At 46.5% G+C, this 21,093-nt stretch overlaps 1 long non-coding RNA gene across 1 annotated transcript in view; it reads right to left on the minus strand.

Annotated features, from left to right (window-relative positions):
• The window catches only part of LOC105875138 (uncharacterized), a 79,354-nt gene that overhangs the window by 48,451 nt on the left and 9,810 nt on the right, over positions 1–21,093 (minus strand). Inside the window, exon 2 of the long non-coding RNA XR_012922804.1 lies at positions 12,683–12,822. This is a non-coding gene — a long non-coding RNA (uncharacterized LOC105875138). The remainder of the gene's footprint in view (positions 1–12,682; positions 12,823–21,093) is intronic.

The following is a 21,093-nucleotide window of genomic DNA, read 5'->3' on the forward strand; positions in this document are numbered from 1 at the left end:
GGTGCAGAGAGGCCAAAGTGTTGTGAAGGATCAGAGCTGGACTTTGAACCATCAGTCACATTCCAGAGCTCATGTTCTTTCTGCCGGTGACTCATCGATGAAGTACAGCAAAAGAGCTATAAAGTCTAAGAAGATGTGGTGCCCTTATTCCTGGCAGAGGTTGGCTGTAGTTATGGGAAACTGAGATTTTCTTTACCTATTACTTGGGAGGTCACCTTCTTTTCCTCTGGCCAGCTCTCTCGCACTGTCCGCACCTTTGCTCACAGCAGGGCCTGGCCTCAACGCCCTGCCTAGGATGCCATGGGAAAAGGCTCACAGGTTCAGCCTTTAGGGAGCAGATGTTAGCATTTTAAGAATTATGACATTAAGTCAGCCTTTTCTATTTATGAGGCATAACTCATTTGATTGTCATAGCAACCTAAGACATAGATACTATTATTTTTCCCATTTTTCATTTGAAGAAACTGAGGGTCGGCAAGACTAAATACCTTGTCTAAGGACACAGAGCTTATGAGCAGCAAAAGACTGGTTTGAAGCCAGACAGCCTGAACTTAAGAGTTCACAGTCTCATTCAAGAAGTCACAGCTCAGAGGAGAAGGAACGAGTGCAGGGAGTAAAGAGAAGCACCCAGGCTGCAGGCTGCCTCCCTGACCTTGTTCACTAGGTAAGAGGTGAAGAAACACCATGGCTTGTTTAGTTTTCATAAAATAAAAAATTCCCCCTTTGAACGGGCTGGTTTAGCATATTTTCCCCTATCTCAGCAATAACTATTTCTGCAGCACTTACTATATATATGCCAAGTACTGCACTTGCCATAGGGGAATGTCAAGGTAAATAAGGTGTGATCCTTGCCCACAAAGAACTTTAGATTGCAAGTGGCAGAAACCAAGCTGGCTAAAGCAAAGGAGGAATTTACAGGCTTAGATACCAGAAAAGTACAAGGGATAATTCTCATTTCAGGTACAGCTGAATCCAGGGGCTCAGACATTGCCATCATTTGTCTTTCTGCTCTGTCTCTGACTCTGATGTGGCCCCGTGCCCGGGCGGAGCATTTCCGTATGGTGGCCTTGATGGATCCAGAACCAAACATCTGAGCAGCAGAATGGAATGCACTGACTGGCCAGGCCACATGTGCTCTTCTAGCTGGGATTCTGGGGGACAGGGGAGAGAGGACGAGAGAGGAGTGGGTCCCTAAAGGAAAATCAGATACTTTTTCAGAAGGAGGAGGAGTGAGGCTGGGCGTGGTGGCTCACGCCTGTAACCCTAGCACTCTGGGAGGCCGAGGTGGGAGGATCACTTGAGGCCAGGAATTTGAGACCAGCAAGAGCAAGACCCTGTCCCTACAAAAAATGGAAAAGAGTTAGCTGGCGTGGTGGCACTCACCTGTAGCCCCAGCTACTCGGGAGGCTAAGGCAGGAGGATGGCTTGAGTCCTAGGAGTTTGAGGTTGCAGTAAGCTACCATGGTGCCACTGTACTCTAGGCTGGGTGACAGAGCTCAGAAAAAAAAAACAACCAAAAAACAAAAACAGGAGGAGTGAGTACTGGTCTGGCAAAATTACTATGTGCCTATCATTACACTCTATTTAACAAGAAAGGGTGTGGTAAAAGAAATGTGTCATGGTAAATGGGTGGCATGTCCTCCTCTTCCAAGAGCCCATTCTGCAGCAGTAGCTGAGGGTGGCGTTTGGTTTGGGGGCTAAAGCACTTACAGAAAGGGTCCCCTAAAGATCACTGGCTGAACCGGATCTTGAGAAGTACAGAGTTGGATAAGCAGAGACGAGGGAGACAGAGAGAGAGCCTTCCAGGAAGGGGCACAGCGTGGCAAAGGACCGGAGGTGTTTAGGAACAGAGAGAGGAAGGCAAAGTTAGCCATGGGGAGTGATGAGACAGTGAGGACAGAGACAACATTTCTTGGCCTTTCCCAGGGTGAGAGGGACTCCGGATCACTTCCACTTTCAAGGCTCTTTGTATGTTGAAAAAAAATGAAGAAATGCCAAAAGAGTACTAAAAATTCTTATCTGTTTTAACTCTTTACATTTAAACAAAGAAACCCTTGAACACCGCTCCTCCAACACAAGCTGGGTAATCATGCCATCCTCAAGACAATAGAGGATCTATTAATATAAATTACCTTATTTCTTGTTGCCTAGGCTGGGTGGTCCAGGCATGGCCACGAGGAAAAGTCTAGGATGAATGTCTTCTTTTACCTTGACAGAGGACCTGCATGACTGTCAGTGGAGATGAATTTGGAGATGACACCAAAGTCTTGACCTAATGGCATTCTGCGCTACATCGTCCTTGCTCAAGGCTCATCGGAGAACTTGATCTTGGGCATGTGATTGGGTGTGTTCAGCAGTGGTCCCCAAGGGGTGGAGGACGGGGCTGTCGCATTGCTGAGCTCCAGGGAACACCAGCCATTTCAGAATCCCTGGGAACAATGCCCTTGAGTTGTACAAGATGCAAAACTTTGTGTCCAGACACAGTAGCCCACGTAGAGTGGTGTGATTGCCAAAGAAATGGAGAAATGCATCCAATCCCAGCTGGTGCACCCATTCCCAGAAAAACATAGCTCACCAGGCATTATCTTTGCTAAAGTCACCAAACAGCAATCCTCTTGGGGTTTAGTTCTTGCAAATGTCAATGGTCAGAGCACAGGCTGGCCAGGATTCCCAGCTAGTAAAGAGGCGACATGAAACAATTACTATGACTTACAATCCTAAAGCAATTCATTACCATCAACGTGGAACACATTCTGTCTGTTCAGAAGCGTTTGTACAAAGACAGCGTGTACTTTGGAAGGAATTCCTAGAGCCCCTTGGGTTACGCAAATCCAATAAGTGAAAAGCTGGCTTTATACGAAAAGACTGATTCAGGGGAATTATTCACTTTGCAAAAATATTGCCTTCTACACAAAGCCCTTGTTAGCATGTTTATAATATGAGAACATTTTATAAAAATAGCGACGGCTTCATCGTTTTATGGGTTACTCCTGTGGTGGGGATGATGGGTGTCAGGGTTGGAAAATTCTTACAGACCAGGAAAGGGGCCCCAGCTGTCATTCACAAGGTCCCTCTGTCCCCTAACAGGTCTATATTCTGGCAGCTCAAAACGTTGCCAGTTAAATCCTCCGTGGTTCCTGGGAGTCAGCTGTGGACAGGGAGATGGTCAAGGATTTCAGAAGACGAAGGAGGGAAATCCGGATCTGAGAGACAGGGTGACTCAGCCAAGGTCACCCGCAAGTCAGTGGGCAGGCCTGGGGCCCTCCCTGCTCCTGGCAGCCCTGCCTAGAGTACTGGTATTTTTAAAAGCCTAGAGTTTCCTCCCTCCAGAAGTTCGATTCTCATCTGCTTGAGTGTGAGCTGGACTCAGTGACTCGCTTCTAACAAACAGAGAGTGAAAGGGAAACATAGCAGCAGCTTCACAGTGAAAAAACCTCACAAATACCCACTTTCCCAAGGTCAATACCAAGGTCCACATCGCCAGGAATGAGACGGGTGGATGTCACACGCTCCCTGATATGCTGCAAGGAGGAAGGGACGTCACCCCTTCCCAAACCTTGTAACCTCAGTTTAATGATGAGAAAACATCAGTCAACCCCAAATGGAGGGACATTCTACAAAATGCCTGACCGCTACTCTTCAAAAGTTTTCAAGGTCATGAAAGATGAGGAAAGGCTGAGAAACTGTCACAGACTGGAGGACACATGACAACTACACGCCATGGGGATCCTGGGTGGGCTCTTGGAACAGAAGAAGGACATTGGAAAAACTGGGGAAATCTACATAAGTCTCTCATTTAGTTATTAGTACTATGCCAACGTTGATGTCTTTGTTTGACAGATGGATTATGGTCATGATCAGCTATCTATCAGGGGAAGCTGGGTGAAGGGTGTGAGAACTCTCTGCACTATCTTTGTAGCTCTTCTGTAATTCTGAAATTGTTTCCAGAAAAAAGTTTTCAGTTGTAGTCGTAAAGATCACAGGTCATTTTAATGAACTGCCCTCCACTTCCTCTCCTTCTGGGGAGATGGGATGATGTCATGGCTGGGGTGCACATTTGGCTAGTCTGGCCAGCTCTGGCTTCTTCTGGGGAAAGAGCTACACCACATTTCCCAAATTCTGCAGAATACCACACTACTCCACCCCATTTTCTGGAATTGGCCCAGCTGCCTGTTGGAGTGTGATGGTGCCCAGGAACTGGGCCGTGTCAAAGAGGCTCAGCCAGACAGCTGGGCCTGCAGAGCCAGGGAGGGAAATGGACAGAGGCTATGGGGAGCTCATGGACAGAGCTCAGGAAGCTTTGCAGAATGATTTCCAGAACTTAGGGAATCTCGTGATTTAAGAATATAAAGTTAATCAATTATAGTCCACTCATCAAGCTTAACAACATCATGCACATGTAATGACCAAAAGGACAGGAAGGGACCAAAAACGTGTAGGGAGGGGAGCAAATCCATGTTTCTTGTCCACTCTGATAGTCTCCAGTGATGGACACCACCAGCTTCTTCTCTCCAAGTTCACGCACACTGCTCACTGCTCAATCCGTCCAACCACCACCACTAGCTGGAATCTCCTTCTCCAATCTTTGACCCTGGGTGGGCCCTTTGACTTGCTTTGACCAATAGGATGTGGCAGAAATGACACTGTGCCAGTTCTGGGTCTAGTCTTTAAGTGTTCTTGTAGCTTTTGCTTTTCCTCTGAAGCCAGCTTTCCCAGAAGTAGTCCTGGAAACCTGAGACCACCATGTTGTAAGGAAGCCTGAGAGGCCATGTGGAGGAACAACAAAGTTCCAGGCATGTGCGTAAAGCCTCAGACCCTCCAGCCCAGTCCAGATGCAAGTAGAATTCAGCTGAACAAGCAACCTTGACTGATGCCAAAAAAGCAGAAGAATGACTTGGCCAACCTGCCAAACCCACAGAATCATGACAAATGATAAGTCATTGCTCTTTTAAACCACTAAGCTTTGGGTTTATTTGTTATATGGCAGTGGATAACTGAAACACTCACTAACATGCTTTCTTCCTGTTACTCAACTTTTCATACTTATCCTCATATGTTTCCACTCTTCTTTAAACTTAAGAAATCAAAAGGTATGCCTCATTTATATAAAGTAGTTACAGAATATTTAAGACAGATATTAAATAAGGAATTGGAAATCAGGTTATATCACTTATCTGTTCTTATCCCCCAATGCTTCCCATGTCACTTGGAATAAAAACTGCATCATCAATATGGCCTGCAGGACCCCAGGTGATCTTTCTCTGCTCTTTGCCCCCCTAACCTCAATTCCTGCTCCTCATTGCTCTCGATACTCCTTAAATATGAGAGGTGCTGTCCACAGCAGGAGTTTTACATTTATTCTTCCTTATGCCTGGAATGTTCTTATCATAGATAAATTCATGGATGCTCTCTTACTTCCTTCAGGATGTCAGGGACAATTGTTACCTTGTCAATGAAGTCTTTCTTAATTCGACTTAAAATCACTACTCTCCCCTTCTCTGGCCCTTTGCATCCCCTACCTTGTTTTACTGTTCTCCACACCTCATTTCCACTGTGCATACTGTGTTTTATTGTTCTTTTTATTAATATTTGTGGTCATCACCCCTCAATTGCACCTCAGCTCCAAGAGAGCAGAAGTTTCTGCTTGCTTGGCATACTGCTGTCACTCTAGAACTTAAAACTGTATGTGGCTCGAAGTTGGTATTCATTACGTCTTTGCTGAACGGATGGATGAATTTTCTAAAATCCAAAGCCTCAAATCTGGGGGGGTTTCAGGCTGACGTGTGGTGGACGGCCTCACCTACTGGTGATGGAAGACATTGCAGTTCAGCTCTATGAGACAAGAGGAGGTCACCACAAAGGGCATTCAGAAGAACCTCAAGGCGATAGAGCGGTGGGCAGCAGACTTTTTCTATAAAACACCAAATACTAAATATTTTAGGTGTGTGGGTCATATGGTCTCTATCGCAACTACTCAGCTGTGTCATTTAGCACAAAAGCCTTTGGCAACATGTAAACAAATGAGTGTGGCTGTGTTCCAATAAAACCGCATGGACACTGACATTTGAATTTCATATTTTACATGCCACAAAGCACTTTTCTTTTCTTAAATTTTTTTTACCATTTAAAAATGTAAAACCCATTCTCAGCCTGCAGGCCGTATAGAAATAGATGGTAGACTACCTTTGGCCTGTGGGCCATAGTTTGCTGAACACTGCTATTGACAATCTCCTAGTGACCCAAAGTATGGGAGAAGAATTCAATTTCCAGGGCGAAGAGCCAGAAGACTATTCATTTTTAAAGAAGTATTATTCATAATATGACTTCATGAATATTCATAGTTAATTCTGCATTCTGGGCACTTTGATAGCCAATATGCATGGCTGAGAAAGTATCGGGAAGTGGCCGAGTGAGAACGGATATTTAGGCTGCGAATACCAAACACACTAACCGTTTCATGCTTCCTTCCTCTAAGAAAGAGATGGCCTGTGTGGCAGGGGGCAGCAGCAGGATCTCACAGGCAGGGTGACATAGAAGTCGGACTGATGAAGGTGCTAAGGAGGGAAAGGCTGTCACAGTAGCTCTGCTGGAACTTGTGGCTGAAGTCTGTGACTCTGGCCCTAGATAGCTATAGTATTATCTATATCATTTGCATATATTTATATTTCTGGCCATGTGGAGCTGGTTCATGTGTTTACCAGGGCTGAGATGTCCCATTATTTGCTGCTGTCTGCTAGCTGGAGACCCAGGAAAGCCAGTGGTATAGTTCAGTCCAAGTCTGAAGGATTGAGATCCCAGGAGCCAATGGTCTAAGTCCCAGACCAAGAGCAAGAGAAGACCAATGTCCCAGCTAAAACAGGCAAAGAGAGAAAATTCAATCTACCTCTACCTTTTTGTTCTATTCCTGCCCTCAGAGGATTGAGTGATAGCCGCCCACACTGGGGAGGGCATTCTGCTTCACTGACTCCACCAATTCAGACGCTAATCTCTTCCGCAAACACCCTCACAGACACACCCAGAAATAATGTTTAACCAGCTATCTGGGCATCCTATGGCCCAGTCAAGTTGACACATAAAATTAACCATCACAGCTATTTTGTGCAGGTAGGAAAAGTCAGAACGGGGGGGGGGGGGGCTCTTAGAAGAGAACCAGTTCAAACCAGTTCAATGCCTTTCTGACCACAGGAGAGGGGAGCCCATTTTAGCAATCCAAGTCCAGACAGTGTCAATGTCTCTGGGCATGACGCTGGCCCATTGTGATTGCTGACTGTATGTTGTGGGTGGGGCAGAGACCAAAGATGGCAAGATGTCATTTTGTACTGGCAAAAGATTATTAAGTTTTTTCAGAAAAGAAACCTTAGTATGAAAAGTTACAAACACACAAAGAAATAGAAAACAAAATAAAACGAACCCCTACGGACCCAGTTACCCAGGTCTAAGAGCTGTCAACACACAGCCTGACTTGTTTCCTCCATAGCTCAACCCTGGATGACTTTGGAATAAATTCCAGATTGCAGGTCATTTCATTAAGCAAAGACCATTTTATTATTTTTTTAATTTTTAATTTTTCCCCAGCTTTATTAAGTTATAATTGACTAATAAAAATCACATATATTGATGGAGTACAATGTGATGTTTTGATATATGTACACATCATGAAATGATTAAGTTAATTAACATATACAATCACCTCACATATTCTTTTTTGAATATTTAAGATCTACTCTGTTGGCAAAGGTGATTTTAATTATACAGGAATTCACAATTTAGAATTCCAAAATGACTCAAAATCCATTTAGAACAATGAAAAAGCAGCATGAGCTCCCCTGTATCTTAGTTTCCTCCCCTTTACTCTTTATGTCTGTCTTCTTGTTATTGGTGGTGCTTTTATTTTAACCACATTTATTATTTTATTGATTGATTGATTGATTGGTTTTACATTGATTAGATCTTTGGGAAGGAAAGGAAAAAAGAGACCCAAACTCACATGTGCAGAAATCCTTCCCCTTCTCCCACCTATCTCTTTCCCCCTCCCCAGGAAAAAAAGACCTCAAGCAGGAAAAGCAAACAAACAAAAGTTAAGCAAAAGAAAAGTAATGAGAATAATCCACATTCTCAACATCAAGAGATTATCATCATCGAAAGTTTTTCCTTCCACATTTTTCAAAACAAAAAAAGTGTCTTACCACATACAGCCTTTGAAACTTGAATTTTGCCCTTGTTAATGTATTTATGACGCATCTTCCCATGCTAATAAAATATGCATCTCATCACAGCTCTTAATGTATCCATTATGTAGATATATAATACCTTGGTCTTAAAACCATTTCCTTATTGGTATGTGTTTAGGTTGTTTTAACTTTTTGTTATTATAATGATTCTGTAGTAAACATCCTTGACCAAATAGCTTGTGCCTTTGTATGACCATTTCCTTTGAATAAATTGCTATAAGTAGAATTCCTGAGGCAAGCGGTACCCATGTTTTTTTAAGGCTTTTCATTCATACTGCCAAGATGCTTTGTAGTAAGGTGACACCAAGGCCATGCCAAGTGAACCAGGAGTGCACAGAGTGTCTGTCACTCTACTACTTACCAATATTTGGTATTAACATTCTCCTGACCTTTGCCAATCTGATAGTTGGAAAATTATATCTTATCTTTTAAATTTGCATTTCTTTGATCACTAGGGAAGTTAACTATATTTAAAGTGTTGGCTGACCAACTTCTTGGATATATTTTTTTAAACTCTATTGTGGAAAAATTTTAAAATACAAAAGTAGAGACACCTCATATAGCCGTCACCCAGTTTCAACATTTATCAACACATGGCCAATTTTGTTTCACTTACATCTTCCTACTTTTCCTTACTCACATACACAAACACACCAGATTATTTTAAAACAAATCCCAGATGTCACATCAACTGTGAATTTTTAGTATATATTTTAAACATGAGAGGCTTTTTTTGGTGATAACCATAATTTTATTATCAAACTAAAAAATAACAATTTATTAAAATACCAGCAAGTATCCAGTCAATGTTTAGATGTTTCTGATTGTCTCATATTTTTTTATAGTTTGTTTATTTGAATCAGGATCCACACAAAGTCTACACATTTACATGTGGTTATTAATATATCCTTTGAGTCTTTCTTTCTCTCTTTTTTATTGAGGTGAAATCCATATGACATGTAATTACCATTTTAAAGAGGAAAATTCAGTGGCATTTAGTGCATTCACAACATTGTGCAAACACTACCTCCAATTTCAAAATGTTTTCATCACCCCAGAAAAATACTCTTCCAGTAGGTACTACTTATTTCCTTCTCCCTCCAGCCTATGGCAATCACTAATCTACTTTCTGTCTCTATGGAGGTGCCTATTCTAAATATTTTATATAAGAGGAATCATATAAAAATTAAAAAAAAAGGAATCATAGACTCTATGGCTTTTTGTCTTAAGTCTTTTTTAATGTATAGGTGCCTTGTCCCCCTCTTCTCTTTGACTTTATTTGTTGAACAAATGGGGTTGTCATCCTGTAGAGATTCCCACAATCTGGATTTTGCAGATTGCATCATGTGGGTGTTGTTTAACATGTTCCTCTGTCCCCTGTACCTTTTTCTTTTTTTTATTTTTGAGACAGAGTCTCACTCTATCATCCAGGCTAGTATGCAGTGGCGTCATCATAGCTCACTGCAACCTCAAACTCCTGGACTCAAGGAATATTCCTGCCTCAGCTTCCCAAGTAGCTGGGACTATAGGTGTATGCCACCACACCTGGGTAATTCTTCTATTTTTTGTTGAGACAGGGTCTCACTCTTGCTCAGGTTGGTCTGGAACTCAAGTGGTCCTAAACTCAAGTGATCATCCCACCTTGGCCTCCCAGGGTCCCCTGTACCTTCTGTCAAATGGTTGTTAGAATGTAGCAGCCAGATCAGATTCAGGTTTGACTTTTTGACAAGAATCTTTCATAAATAGAACTGTGTATTTTGCATTCCTTTACATGAGGGGATATTTAACATTATTTGTAATAAGATGGATCTGTGGGCTCAGATATTGTCAGCCTGACCCATTCACTACCAAATTCCCCATTAACTTTTCACTGGACGACACTGGATCCATTATTTCATTAGGGCTATAAAAGGTGACATTCTAATTCTGTCACTCTTTTTGCACAGATTAGCTGAGGACTATCTATAAAAAAAAGAACTTTCCAACATCAACTATTTGATTATTCTGAAATACAATTCATGTTAGAAAGGCAGGTAAATACTTGATTTTTTATTTGCCAGTTTTCAGAACATGAATTAGGTCCCTCGCCATCTCCAAAAATTACCTATGAGAGTGTTTTTTAAAAAGTGTCATGATGAACTCATAGACATATTTGAGGTGCTTTGATTTAGTACAGGTATTTTTATGCTCAAATTTCTACACCTTTGGCCAGAGGGGAGCCACTTCAGGTTATTCCTATAATTACAGAAGTCTTCAGTAGCTGTTTGCCTTCTGATAATGACAAGTGTTTGATTCTCATTTTGTACCTTTAGAATCATATCATTAGCATTAGTGTCGATATTGTCATTTTGAAACTATTTCATATATTTCAGATAAGTAATTATGTTAGTGTTGTTAGGAACCAAGCTTTTCACCATAAAATAAATACATATATAAAGTTGGATAAGTAAAAACCCAATACTTCTAGGTTAAATCTGGATATTCTGTATAAACTCATAATGTAGTTTTCCTTAAAATAATATTTTTTCATCACTTTCTACTTAAACATCTAAAAACAGTGACCAACACAGCAGCAATGAGAAATCAGATTATGGCCTCTAAATATTATTTCTCATCAAAACTGGAGCTCTTTGGGTAAAGATTGATGCCAGGTCTAGAGCAAGCAATTCATATAGGTTTTCTATAGATATTTGGATTATATTTGTAAGTATTTGTGGCTTGATATTTAACTTGCCGTGGCTGTCTTCATTTAGTGCTATTAGCACATTGACATCATATTTATTGTATCAGTAAAAGCTGAAACTTGAGTATGTATTTACTTTTTCCTTTTTAAGATTAGTTTTGAAATGCTGGCATTATGTTAACAATCCCCACTGAAGCAGTTAAGTAAAACCATACACTGAAATTAGAAGTATCAGTGTAGATATCTTCAAGAAAATACTACACTGTTGATGAGTAAGCCCTAGTTGATCTTAAATATCCAATTTATTATGCAGATAAAGGCTTAACCTGTTGTGAAAGACCTCTCAAAGAGGTCTTGCAAACACTGAGTCTTTCTGTAATTATGAACACATACAGAGACAACAGTGACTCTAGGGTCCTTTTTCCCACCAGGTCTCAGAAGGCACGGCACCACCTGGGTCGGAGCTGACCTGAGTTCTGGGAGAGCCCATGTGGGCAGACTTGAACCCCTGTCTATCCACCTGCACTGTCTCCTTTCTCTGGGTGTCTTCAGAGACTCCACGAGATGGCTTCAGTGAAGAGGGATTTATCATAAGCTGTATATCATTTCAGGACAAGAAATGACCCTGCGATTCAGCAACCGAGACAGCTACCCTCCCTCTTCTGTCTGCTGTGGTCTGCTCTGGGTTCTCTTCTCTCCGTTACTCCTTGTCTGGGGCCATGTGATCACCCACTGATCTCAGCTGTTTACTTTATTCCCTCTCCGGGGGGCGTCAGCTTTGCTGCCCCCACTTTATGCACTTGCTCAAGATTCCATGAAATTCTACAAAATGGCGACCTCAAGCCCTGTGTCTACAGGACCTGCCGGCTCAGCCCCCTAATGACAACTGATTTACTCTCAGTGCTTCCCATCCAAGCTCCCGGGGGAGAGAATCTGATGGGCCCAGTGTAGGTGGAATGGCTGGGGGTGGGGTGGGGTCATGCGGGGTTCGGGCTTTCTCTTCCAGGGCATCTGCCCTTCCGGGGTTGTCTATTGCAAAGGTTCCCACGGAAGTGGTGTGGGGCAGGGAGGAAATGATTGGCGTCTCCCCCAGAAGGCACAAGAAGAACTCAGTAGCCTGCTCATCTCCCCCACACCTCTTGCCTGCTACTCTAGGCCTTCTTGCCATCCCTCATGGATGCATTAAGGGACCAGAACTAGGTTGAAGAGACGGGATTCTCTGCTAGCAGCATCTCGCCCGGCAGGCACAGAGCACAGGGGGAAACTCAGCAATGCCCTGGGGAGACGTGAAAGAAAACGTGTGTCTTCCAGATCGGAGAAAACCATGAGCTCTGCTCTGCCCGAACCTCCCCCACCTCCTGTCTCTTCTACCTCCCCCTCACAGCCTTGCTCAAACACTGTGTCCATGGCGTGGCTGAGCTGCGTGTGAGTTCCACTCCTGGGGACAGAATGGGACGACAATGAAAGCAAAGGCTCGGGAATTAAACAGACGCGGCTGCAAATTCCTTATTATCTAGATGATCTTGGACAAGTGCTGAACCTCGTATGTCTCAGTGGCCTCGTCTATAAAATGGGGGGATAAGAGAGAGCCACAGGGTGGTTGGGAAGAGAACATGAGAGAGCACACGCAAAGAACATGGCACGGAGCTTGGAACATTCAGAAATGGTACTTTTAGTATCCACAGACATTTGCTGAGAACCTACCAGGTGCCGGCTACCGTGCACGTCACGGTGGGGGATACAGACAGTGAATAAAGCACAGTCTTACCTTATGGGAACTCACAACGTAGTAGGGGTGGCATGGGTGGTGCAGAAGCAACTCCACCTTGTTGTTTAATTCGGAAGGCTTCTACCAGGAAGGCTGGAGCTCTCTTTGAGAATAGATACCTCGTATTCCACATAAGCCTCCTGCAACATACAGGAAAATATGATTCCAACACAGCTGTATACTCATCCTCCTCAAGGACTGAAGGGACAGAAGTAGCAGACGGTAACGTGGACGAACTAGACCTGCAGTTTGTGCACAGACAGAGCCCTTCGGAGGTCTATTAGGATCAGGCAAGCTTCCTCTGCTACGTCCCTTGAGGCCATGTAGGCCACTTAGGACACTCCTCCTAGTTGGGACCCCTCTTGGCTTTTGAATTTAGTAGGGAGGTGGTGAGATCCCATCGGATCTCCCACACAAGTAGAACCATCATACCTAAACATAGTGATCGACCCCCTTTACAAAGTGCCTTCCTCTTTTTGGTTTTAGTTTCAAGATTCTCCCACGAGACTGCCCTTTGCCTGCCTTGCATTCATTAACACATTTGATTCTGGACCTCGGGGTATTTGTGTAGCCTCCAGGGGATGCCTGCTGGGTCTCAAAGGGGAAACCAAGGCTGTGCCTTCCTGTGTCTCTGCCCCACTCCTGTCCTCCTGCATCCCCCGTCAGGCCTCACAATGTCAAATGTGCCCCATCAGCACATGGCTTCGCCCATCTGTTTTCCCCCTTCTCTGGAGAGCAAGTTTTGGCAGGTGTTAAGCCGTGCTTTTCCCATTTGGGGCTCTCCTATGGAGAAGCCTCAGTTATCTTGTTTGCAGATCCCCAATAATTACCCCGCTTGCAAAACTTGCTAAGGGCTATCATTACAGAAACCACATTTTCTAAACCCGTTATCAAAACCTCAGAGCTGACATCTCTGGGAAAAGGAAACAGATCCCCGTGAAATACAGCAATACCTGGGAAAACGAGATACACCAGGGCAAACGCAGGGATGAGACACCGAGCTTTGGGAAAACAAGGAAAGGAGGAATTTATTCTGAGAAAAGCCAAAAACAGTAAACCAAAAGGGTCTGCTCCCAATCAGGCTCCCAAGCACACACAAAGATAAATGGGCTGGTCAGGGTCGAAGTTGGGTCCTGGGGCAGCTCTGGGACTCTCCAAAGAGTTGCCAAATGTGCGAATGGATTTTCTAGTAGATGAACCAGAATTTGGTCTCCTAACTGTAATGACGGTTACTGAGGGATTCGAATGTGTCAAGCACTGTGCTAAGTGTTTTCTGTGTTCTATAGCATTGCAGTGCAGATACTATACTGTCAAAATGTTTTATCTGTCATTAGTCTGTCCATTGGTCCATCCATCCATCCATCCGTTTGTCTGTCCGTCCATTGAGTAACATTTACTGAGCAAGTACTAGGTCCCCAGAGGACTGTGATCAGACACCTCTTCCTCTTCTCACAGTGGCTTGGACAAGGCCCACACAGAAACAGGCAGCCACAACATAACGTGATAGCATAACCTGAGCTGATTTTTCCAGGAATCTGCCAAAGGGTCCCTGGTTCCAGCCCCACCTCCCACCTCGCGAGTCAGAAATTAAAACGCATTCATTAATCCCATCTTAAAGTCCCAAACAGCTCTGTGCTCCAAGTGGTAATAAATATTTCATGCCCAATTGTGCTGCGTTCCTCGCTGTGTTTATTAAATGGAGTTTCTCATAATTCCAGTTATTCATTTTAATAGGTCAGGCCTTGGCTGTGATTTAAACAGACCGCTGAGGAAACAGCCGTGGTTAAACATTGTAACAATATGGATTATTAATTTAATTGGCTGGCTATTACTTGTTTGGACTCTGAGCTAACACATTTAGTTCGGTCTCCGGTGGCCCATAAACCGCAAAGGTCGTGACTTTAACATTCAGAAGAATGGGGAAAAAGGAACGGAGGTTGAGATTAGGAGAAACACTTACAACCCAGCGTGGGGAAGGCAGCGTGGCGGGGGGCGGCGGGCGTGCCGAGGCCGGGCGGCTCGGAGGGGACTCGGCTGTCAGCTTCTCGTTAGGGCTTCCTCCGCAGCCACCGCCCGGGTCGCAGCCTCCAGAGCCAGTCTCCGATTTCGGAAAGGCCCAAAGCCTTAGATACGGTGACGGGAGCACCCCACGCCCACTGAGGCCTCACCTCTCTTCTGGATGCACACGGGGAAGGCTGTGTGCCGTGGAGAAAGCAAGCGAGAGGGCAGGGGGCTCCCGGGACGGCCTGTCTGCAGCCTCCCAGGCCTCAGAGCTAGGAAGGACTGACTTCCTCCTGCACAAGAGGCCCTGTGACCTTTCTAGATGCCACCCAATGTTGGCATCTAGGCCTCAGGACCCTGAGACCTAAGAGATCAGCTTGGACCTGCACGCCATGGCCTTCGGCTACGCAAAGCCCTTTCTTGGGGGTCTGCAAATTTCCAGGTGGACCTTATCTTTCTGCCCCAGGCTCCTGTTCGGCTGAATTGGTTCAATCTGTAGACACATTACCAGTCCCTCTGGGTTGACGCAAACACGAAACCCAGCCCCTTCCTTGATTCGAACTTGAGGTCCCCTTGCTCTAGGCGTGTTTGAGAGTGAGGAGGAGCAGACTCAGGCTTCGCAGAGGCTGCATCACTGCAGCCCAAACATTAGAACTAGAACATTCTTGTTCATTAAAGGCCTTCCCAGGACCCCGGTGCTGAGATGTTCCGTGGCTGCCCTACATCCGGGACTTTCCAGTTCTGTGCCGCCAGCTGACTTTTGTCTCTGCTCCTCCTCTAGAACAGCAGTTCTCCATCTGGGATCCATGGACTTCCAGAGTCTTCTGTGGGTCCGTGAACTCAGATGGCAGGAAATTATCTTTGGTAGGCTCCACCTGAATTTTCGTATTTCCTTCTCTTGTAAAACCATGGTAGTATTAGCAGTACCTGGGGCTCTGTCACCATGAGAAATCCAGACAGTTTTGTATCGCACGACAGGGTCGATCTTGAAATATCATTTGTGCTCTACTTTGACATTCTGCTAGTTACTCGATTGCCCCTTGGTTGCTGAGTCCCCCCTGTGCTCCGTGTCTGCTGAGATACTTATGGGACCTGCCTGCCAACTCTCCAGCAGCTCTGGGCATAGTCGTGAAGTTTTGTGTTCCCACAATTGGGCTTTAACCATAAACCTTGGAGGATTCAGGTGTTCCTTGTAAAGCAAGCTGTGAACTTTTTAAATGCATCTGCAACAACTCATCTTTGAGAATCAGGATTTTCAACCCTCGGAACCATCAAAATTGACATCCAACATGACACATGTGTTGCTCTTTCCAAAAGAGGCATGCCATACTGGCCACGATCAGGTCGAGAAACAACCCCCTTCCTGTCGACCTGTCTTAAAAAATAAAATTTAAATTAAAGTTGCCTTATTATTTCAATGTGTTTAGAAGGTAGCACATAAATTACTTAACTATAATTTTAAAAATATTTTGATAACCGTATTCTAATACAATTGGCTTCCTTTTCATCTTTTGTATCTTGTTTTATCCATTTGAAAATATTAATCTGAGAGGGGGCCGATATGGTCACATAGAACGATTCGGTGTCACTGAGCTCGCTTGCCTGTTTGTACCCTGAATCCTGCCCATCATCGGCCCCACGTGCTGGCGAAGAAAGTGGGGAACAGGAAGATCCGGAAACTTTGTCCCTCATGTTCAGAAGCATCGGGCCGGCCATTTGTAGCGGCAAGCAGTGGTCACGGTTGCCAGAATGTGACCGAGAGAGAGGAGAACGGCCCTCAGCTTTGGAAGCAGTGGTTTGTGGACGAGTAGAATTGTGTCAGTTTCTTAGTTCCCTTCCTGTCCCGAGAGCTGATGACTTTCAGAGTTCTCACGTTCAAAGCGAAGAGCAGCCTCTTCACTTAGCATGTCGCCCTAGAGGAGGCACAGCTGGCACGCTGCGGGGTTGGACGGCTCCAGCGCCACGGGACACTCAGCACACTGTTGGCAAACTCACGGACAAATGGGGGAACGAAGGAAGGATATGATGATGAATTTTCTGTGTCCACGTCGACTCACCTGGGCCAAGGGATGCTGAGGTCGCTAGTAAAGCTGCTTCTGGGCGTGTCTGTGTGGGAGTTTCCGGAGCAGACTGAGTAAAGAAGATCCGCCCTCGCCAGCGTGGGTGGGCAGATGGCATCCCAGCCACCGACAGCCCAAAGAGCACAGGAAGGCGCAGGGAGGGCGAATTTGCTCTCGCTGTTTGACCTGGGACATCCATCTCCTCCCGTCCTGGGATGCTGGTACCGCTGGTTGCCGGCCTTCAGACCCAGCCAGGACTTGCACCATCAGCTCCTCCGGTTCTAGGGCCTTTGGACTTGGGTTTTGGATGCAAAATGAATTATGCCACCAGCTTTCCTGGTCCTCCAGGTTACAGGTAGCAGATCACAGGACATCGTGGCCTCCATAATTGTGTGAGCCAATTCCCATACTCTCCATCTCTCCCCCTTTCTCCCCATAGATAGATAGATAGATAGATAGATAGATAGATAGATAGATGATAGATAGATAGATAGATGATAGATCCTATTGGCTCTGTTTTCCTGGAGAACCCTGACTAACATGAAGGAATCAATATAAATTACTGAGGGAAAGTAGAGGGTGGGAGGGAGAGGTCCATAAGCAGTTCCATAAGAGGTCCATAAGCTATTCCCAGGAATTCAGGGGCCCAGTTGCATTCCTGTGTGTGTGTGGCTGTGCGAGTGTGTGTGTGTGGGTGTGAAGAAAATCAGATTCCAACAAGCATCACACATACCCTCGAGAGGAAAAAAGTTGTAGACGTGACAGGCGCTATTTCCTCCAACCCCGACGGAGACGCTACCAAGTCCCGAGAGGCGCTGGCCTTTCTGCCCCCAGCTGCCTGCCCGCCCCACTTGCTCCTGTCCCTCTCCACACTGTGAAGGGGCACTTGCCTTCGGGACAGAGACCACCAACCCGTGCACTGACTCTGCAGGGGGGCGGTGGGGAGCGGGCAGGGGCTGAGTGGCAGGAGGCGGGGAGCCTGCGGGAAGCAGGGAGCTTCTCTGCATGTCACTGGGCAAGCAAGATGCAGGGCAAGTCCCGTGAAGGCGTGTGAAACGGTCCCAGGCTTTCCTGGAGAGGACGGGAGGGCCTGCCGCCTTCTTCCTGGGATCCCTTTCCGCGCCTTGCTGAGTGCTGGGCTCCAGTGGGTGAGGGTGTATGTTTCAGAAAAACCAAGCTTGCAGCTGCTTTTCCGAGACTGAAAGGGAGTGTGTTAGCCCCAGGAACCCTTCCAGAGGGAGCTGGAATCAGTGCTTATCAAAGGCAAACTGTTCCTGGGTTCGTGGCGATGGCTCTCCACACTGGCCCTGCCCGCTGTGCGACCTGTGTCCACATGTGCACCCACAGAAAGTGTGGTGGAGATGACAACCAGGCCAGGCAAAGAATTACTGAGTTCCTACTATGCACCAGGCAGAGAGGAGGGTGCAAAAATGAAACAGCAATACCCTTGCCCTGCACAGAGAGACCAAGGGAAACCCAAGAGCCAGGCAGCCTCGGCCCCGGCTCTGTGGACAGGAAGTCTGTGAGTCCGTGGGCCACCATTTTGTGTGGCCTTGTACCTGATGCCTCCAGGACCGAGACGGGGGGCGTGGCCATGCTGGTCCCGCCAATAGCAGGCTTCAGAAAGACTTTGGGTTTGGACATCTCCAGGTGTTTATTTGATTTTTCCTATTTCTTGGTTTTTAATTGGTTTCAGATGTGAGTACCCAATAGAGGCCCTGAATAAATAAAACAGATCATAAAATATGGCCAAGCAAAATGGGCGTGAGTAATCCCAGAGTGCATGGAAATGCACTTCCAGAAAGACTCATAAATAATGAGGTGGAAACAGTAGTCTATTTTCTCTTTAATGGAAAGCCAATTAGGAACCCTCTCTGGACTGGCGGGAAGGAGCCAGGTTCCTTTGTTCTGTAATGAGGAGGTGGGGGCGGGGTGGGTGAGGGGAAGCCACTAAGCTTGCCAGACAGGGCAGGGCCAATGCTCTGGTCACTGGGCTGCAGAGAGTGACGAGTGGGAGGCTGGGAGCCTGGGCTCCCCGTGCCATGTTGGGCTTCTCTGGCTCCTTCCCAGTAGGTGCAGGAAGGTCTTAAAGCCCAAGAAGACTTGGAAAAAAAGAGCCAGGGGCGCTGTTTGGAGGCTGCAGTAGGAAGAGTCCCTGTGAAGTCAAAGAACCCTGTTGTTCCCACCCCTTCCTTGGGAGGACCCAGGGAGCGACCCAGGGCACCGCTGCTGGGGCGGCCGGCTTGGAGCAGCAGGCGGCCGGAGGGGAGCCAGGACCTCAGTGCCGTTGTCCGCATGGGGCAGCCCCTCATTGCTCTTCCTGTGTGCCGGGGTCTCCTTACCCCAGGTGCTGCCATGCAGAACACTGCAGATTGTCCTGTTTGACGAGTCACAGCTCCCTGCAAAGGAGGGCACTGAGAAACAGAGAGGAAATGTGATTTTCCAAAGTCACCTAGCCTCCGACCGGCAGGACTAGAAATCAGTTCTCTTCACTCCCCAGGGACTCCAGGTGGCTGGTGGCCCTCCGGTAATTATAAGGGTCGTGGTGGCCTCCCCTTGGAAGCATTGGAGATACCTACAGCATAGTGGTCAGAAGCACAGGCTTCGCAGTCAGGTAGATGTTGACTTCATCCCTTACTAGTTGTGTGATCTTGGTCAAGTTTCTTAATAGTTCGAAAGCGTTTCTGCATCTGTAAAATAGGGCTAATACACTTAGTTCCTACCTGACAGCAATAAATACAGCAGTGAGACTGCCAGCAGTTGTTATTATTAATATTGGAAGACTTTGTGGCCAGCCAGCCCTTGGGAATGGCCGGTGGGTTTCCCATGGGGTCCACCCCGGGCTTAGGAACATCCTACCGAGTTCCCACTTGCTCGGCGAGGACGGTCCTCTCTGGAGCCCTGGCTGGGTGTCAGACAAGGACCCAGGGAGGCAGCCGGGCATGGGCAGCCACAGTCAGCTCCAGGGTCGTGTTGCCCAGGGCAGAGCAGAAGGGAGGCCTGGAGCTGAGCCTTCTTGGAGGACCTGAGGATCTTCTGTGCTCCCCAACGCGGAGTCACGGGGTAAACAGGGGGTCCCTGAATGCCATGGCTGCCCCTGCATGTCCTTCTACAACAAAACTGGTTGCAGTTTTATGGAGAGAGGAATTCACTGAGCATAGCAGCTTTGCTGTGCCGCAGCCAGGGCCAGGGCTTCTGGCAGAGGGCCACGGCTGGAGAATCTGCAGCCTTTCTTTGTTCCTTACGGTGAGTTTTTGGCAAGTGTTTTAGAAAGTCCGCTTCTCCCCCATTGAAATGGGTAAACCACTGCTCACCCATCTGTGAGATCTCAAGGAATTCCTTGAAAAGCAGAGAGGTCTGGAAGAAGATGAGTTCTCAGGAGGCCTGACCATCGATGTTTGCCACTGGCCACCTGTGGAATGTGGGCACATTCCATCACCTTTTGCAGGTCACTTGTTCAGCAGGGCAAGGAAGGAGGGATGAGATATTTGTGAAACACATAGCATGGACTAAGCACCTTACCCCTCATCTCATGCGGTATGTCCTAGTATCCTCGTTACTCAGGTTCGTGGAACCTGGGGCTCAGAGAGGTTGTATACTTTGCCCGCTCTCAGACCGGGCGTCACTCGGAGCCTGATGGTTGCGAGCAACAGAAACTCATTCTTAAAGACCCATGAAAACTCTGAGCAAGCAGGCCTTGCAACGACAAGGGTGGGGTCAGTTTGGGGGGTTGGAGGTGGTAGGAGCTTACAGACCAGCCCACTGGGGGTGAGAGGCAAAATGAATGAGCTTTCACATGTCACCCCATTCAAAGTTTACCCTCTTGGAAGACAGTCTCATGAGTGTGACCAGGTGGGCTGGCCCGACTTTGGGCAAAGAGGACAAGGCGCTTTGGAAGACAGTCCTACCAAGACTGAATGCAATGGGAGAGGAGCAATCTCCAGAGAAAAATTGGGCTGCTGTTACCAAAAGCAGGGAAGGGGGCACTGCACTGGCGAGCCAATGAGTGCAACCGACGTCCACTGATCGTCGATCGAGGTGAGTGGCACAGCCAGATTCAGAGCAGATCTGCCCCGAGGGCTGCCAATAGTGCCCACACGCTGACCCCCTGCCTCCAGGAGCCCTCACTTCTCTGTCCAGGCGTGTGGCTTCCTCTTTAGTGGGCCCCGTGATGCTGGCACTGCTGAGGAAGGGTTCATGCCCTGCTGGAGGGGAAATCTCTGAAGAGGGCAGAGAAAGGAGAAGTGAAAGAGATATAGAGACAATTTAAGAGCAAGAGAGTGCCATGGAGAAGTGGCAAGGGCCTGTGGCTTTCTCAACGTGGGAAAATGACAAATCACTAGGAAGTTT

This window comes from Microcebus murinus, chromosome 14, assembly GCF_040939455.1.
Source record: "Microcebus murinus isolate Inina chromosome 14, M.murinus_Inina_mat1.0, whole genome shotgun sequence".
Lineage (NCBI taxonomy): Eukaryota > Metazoa > Chordata > Mammalia > Primates > Cheirogaleidae > Microcebus > Microcebus murinus.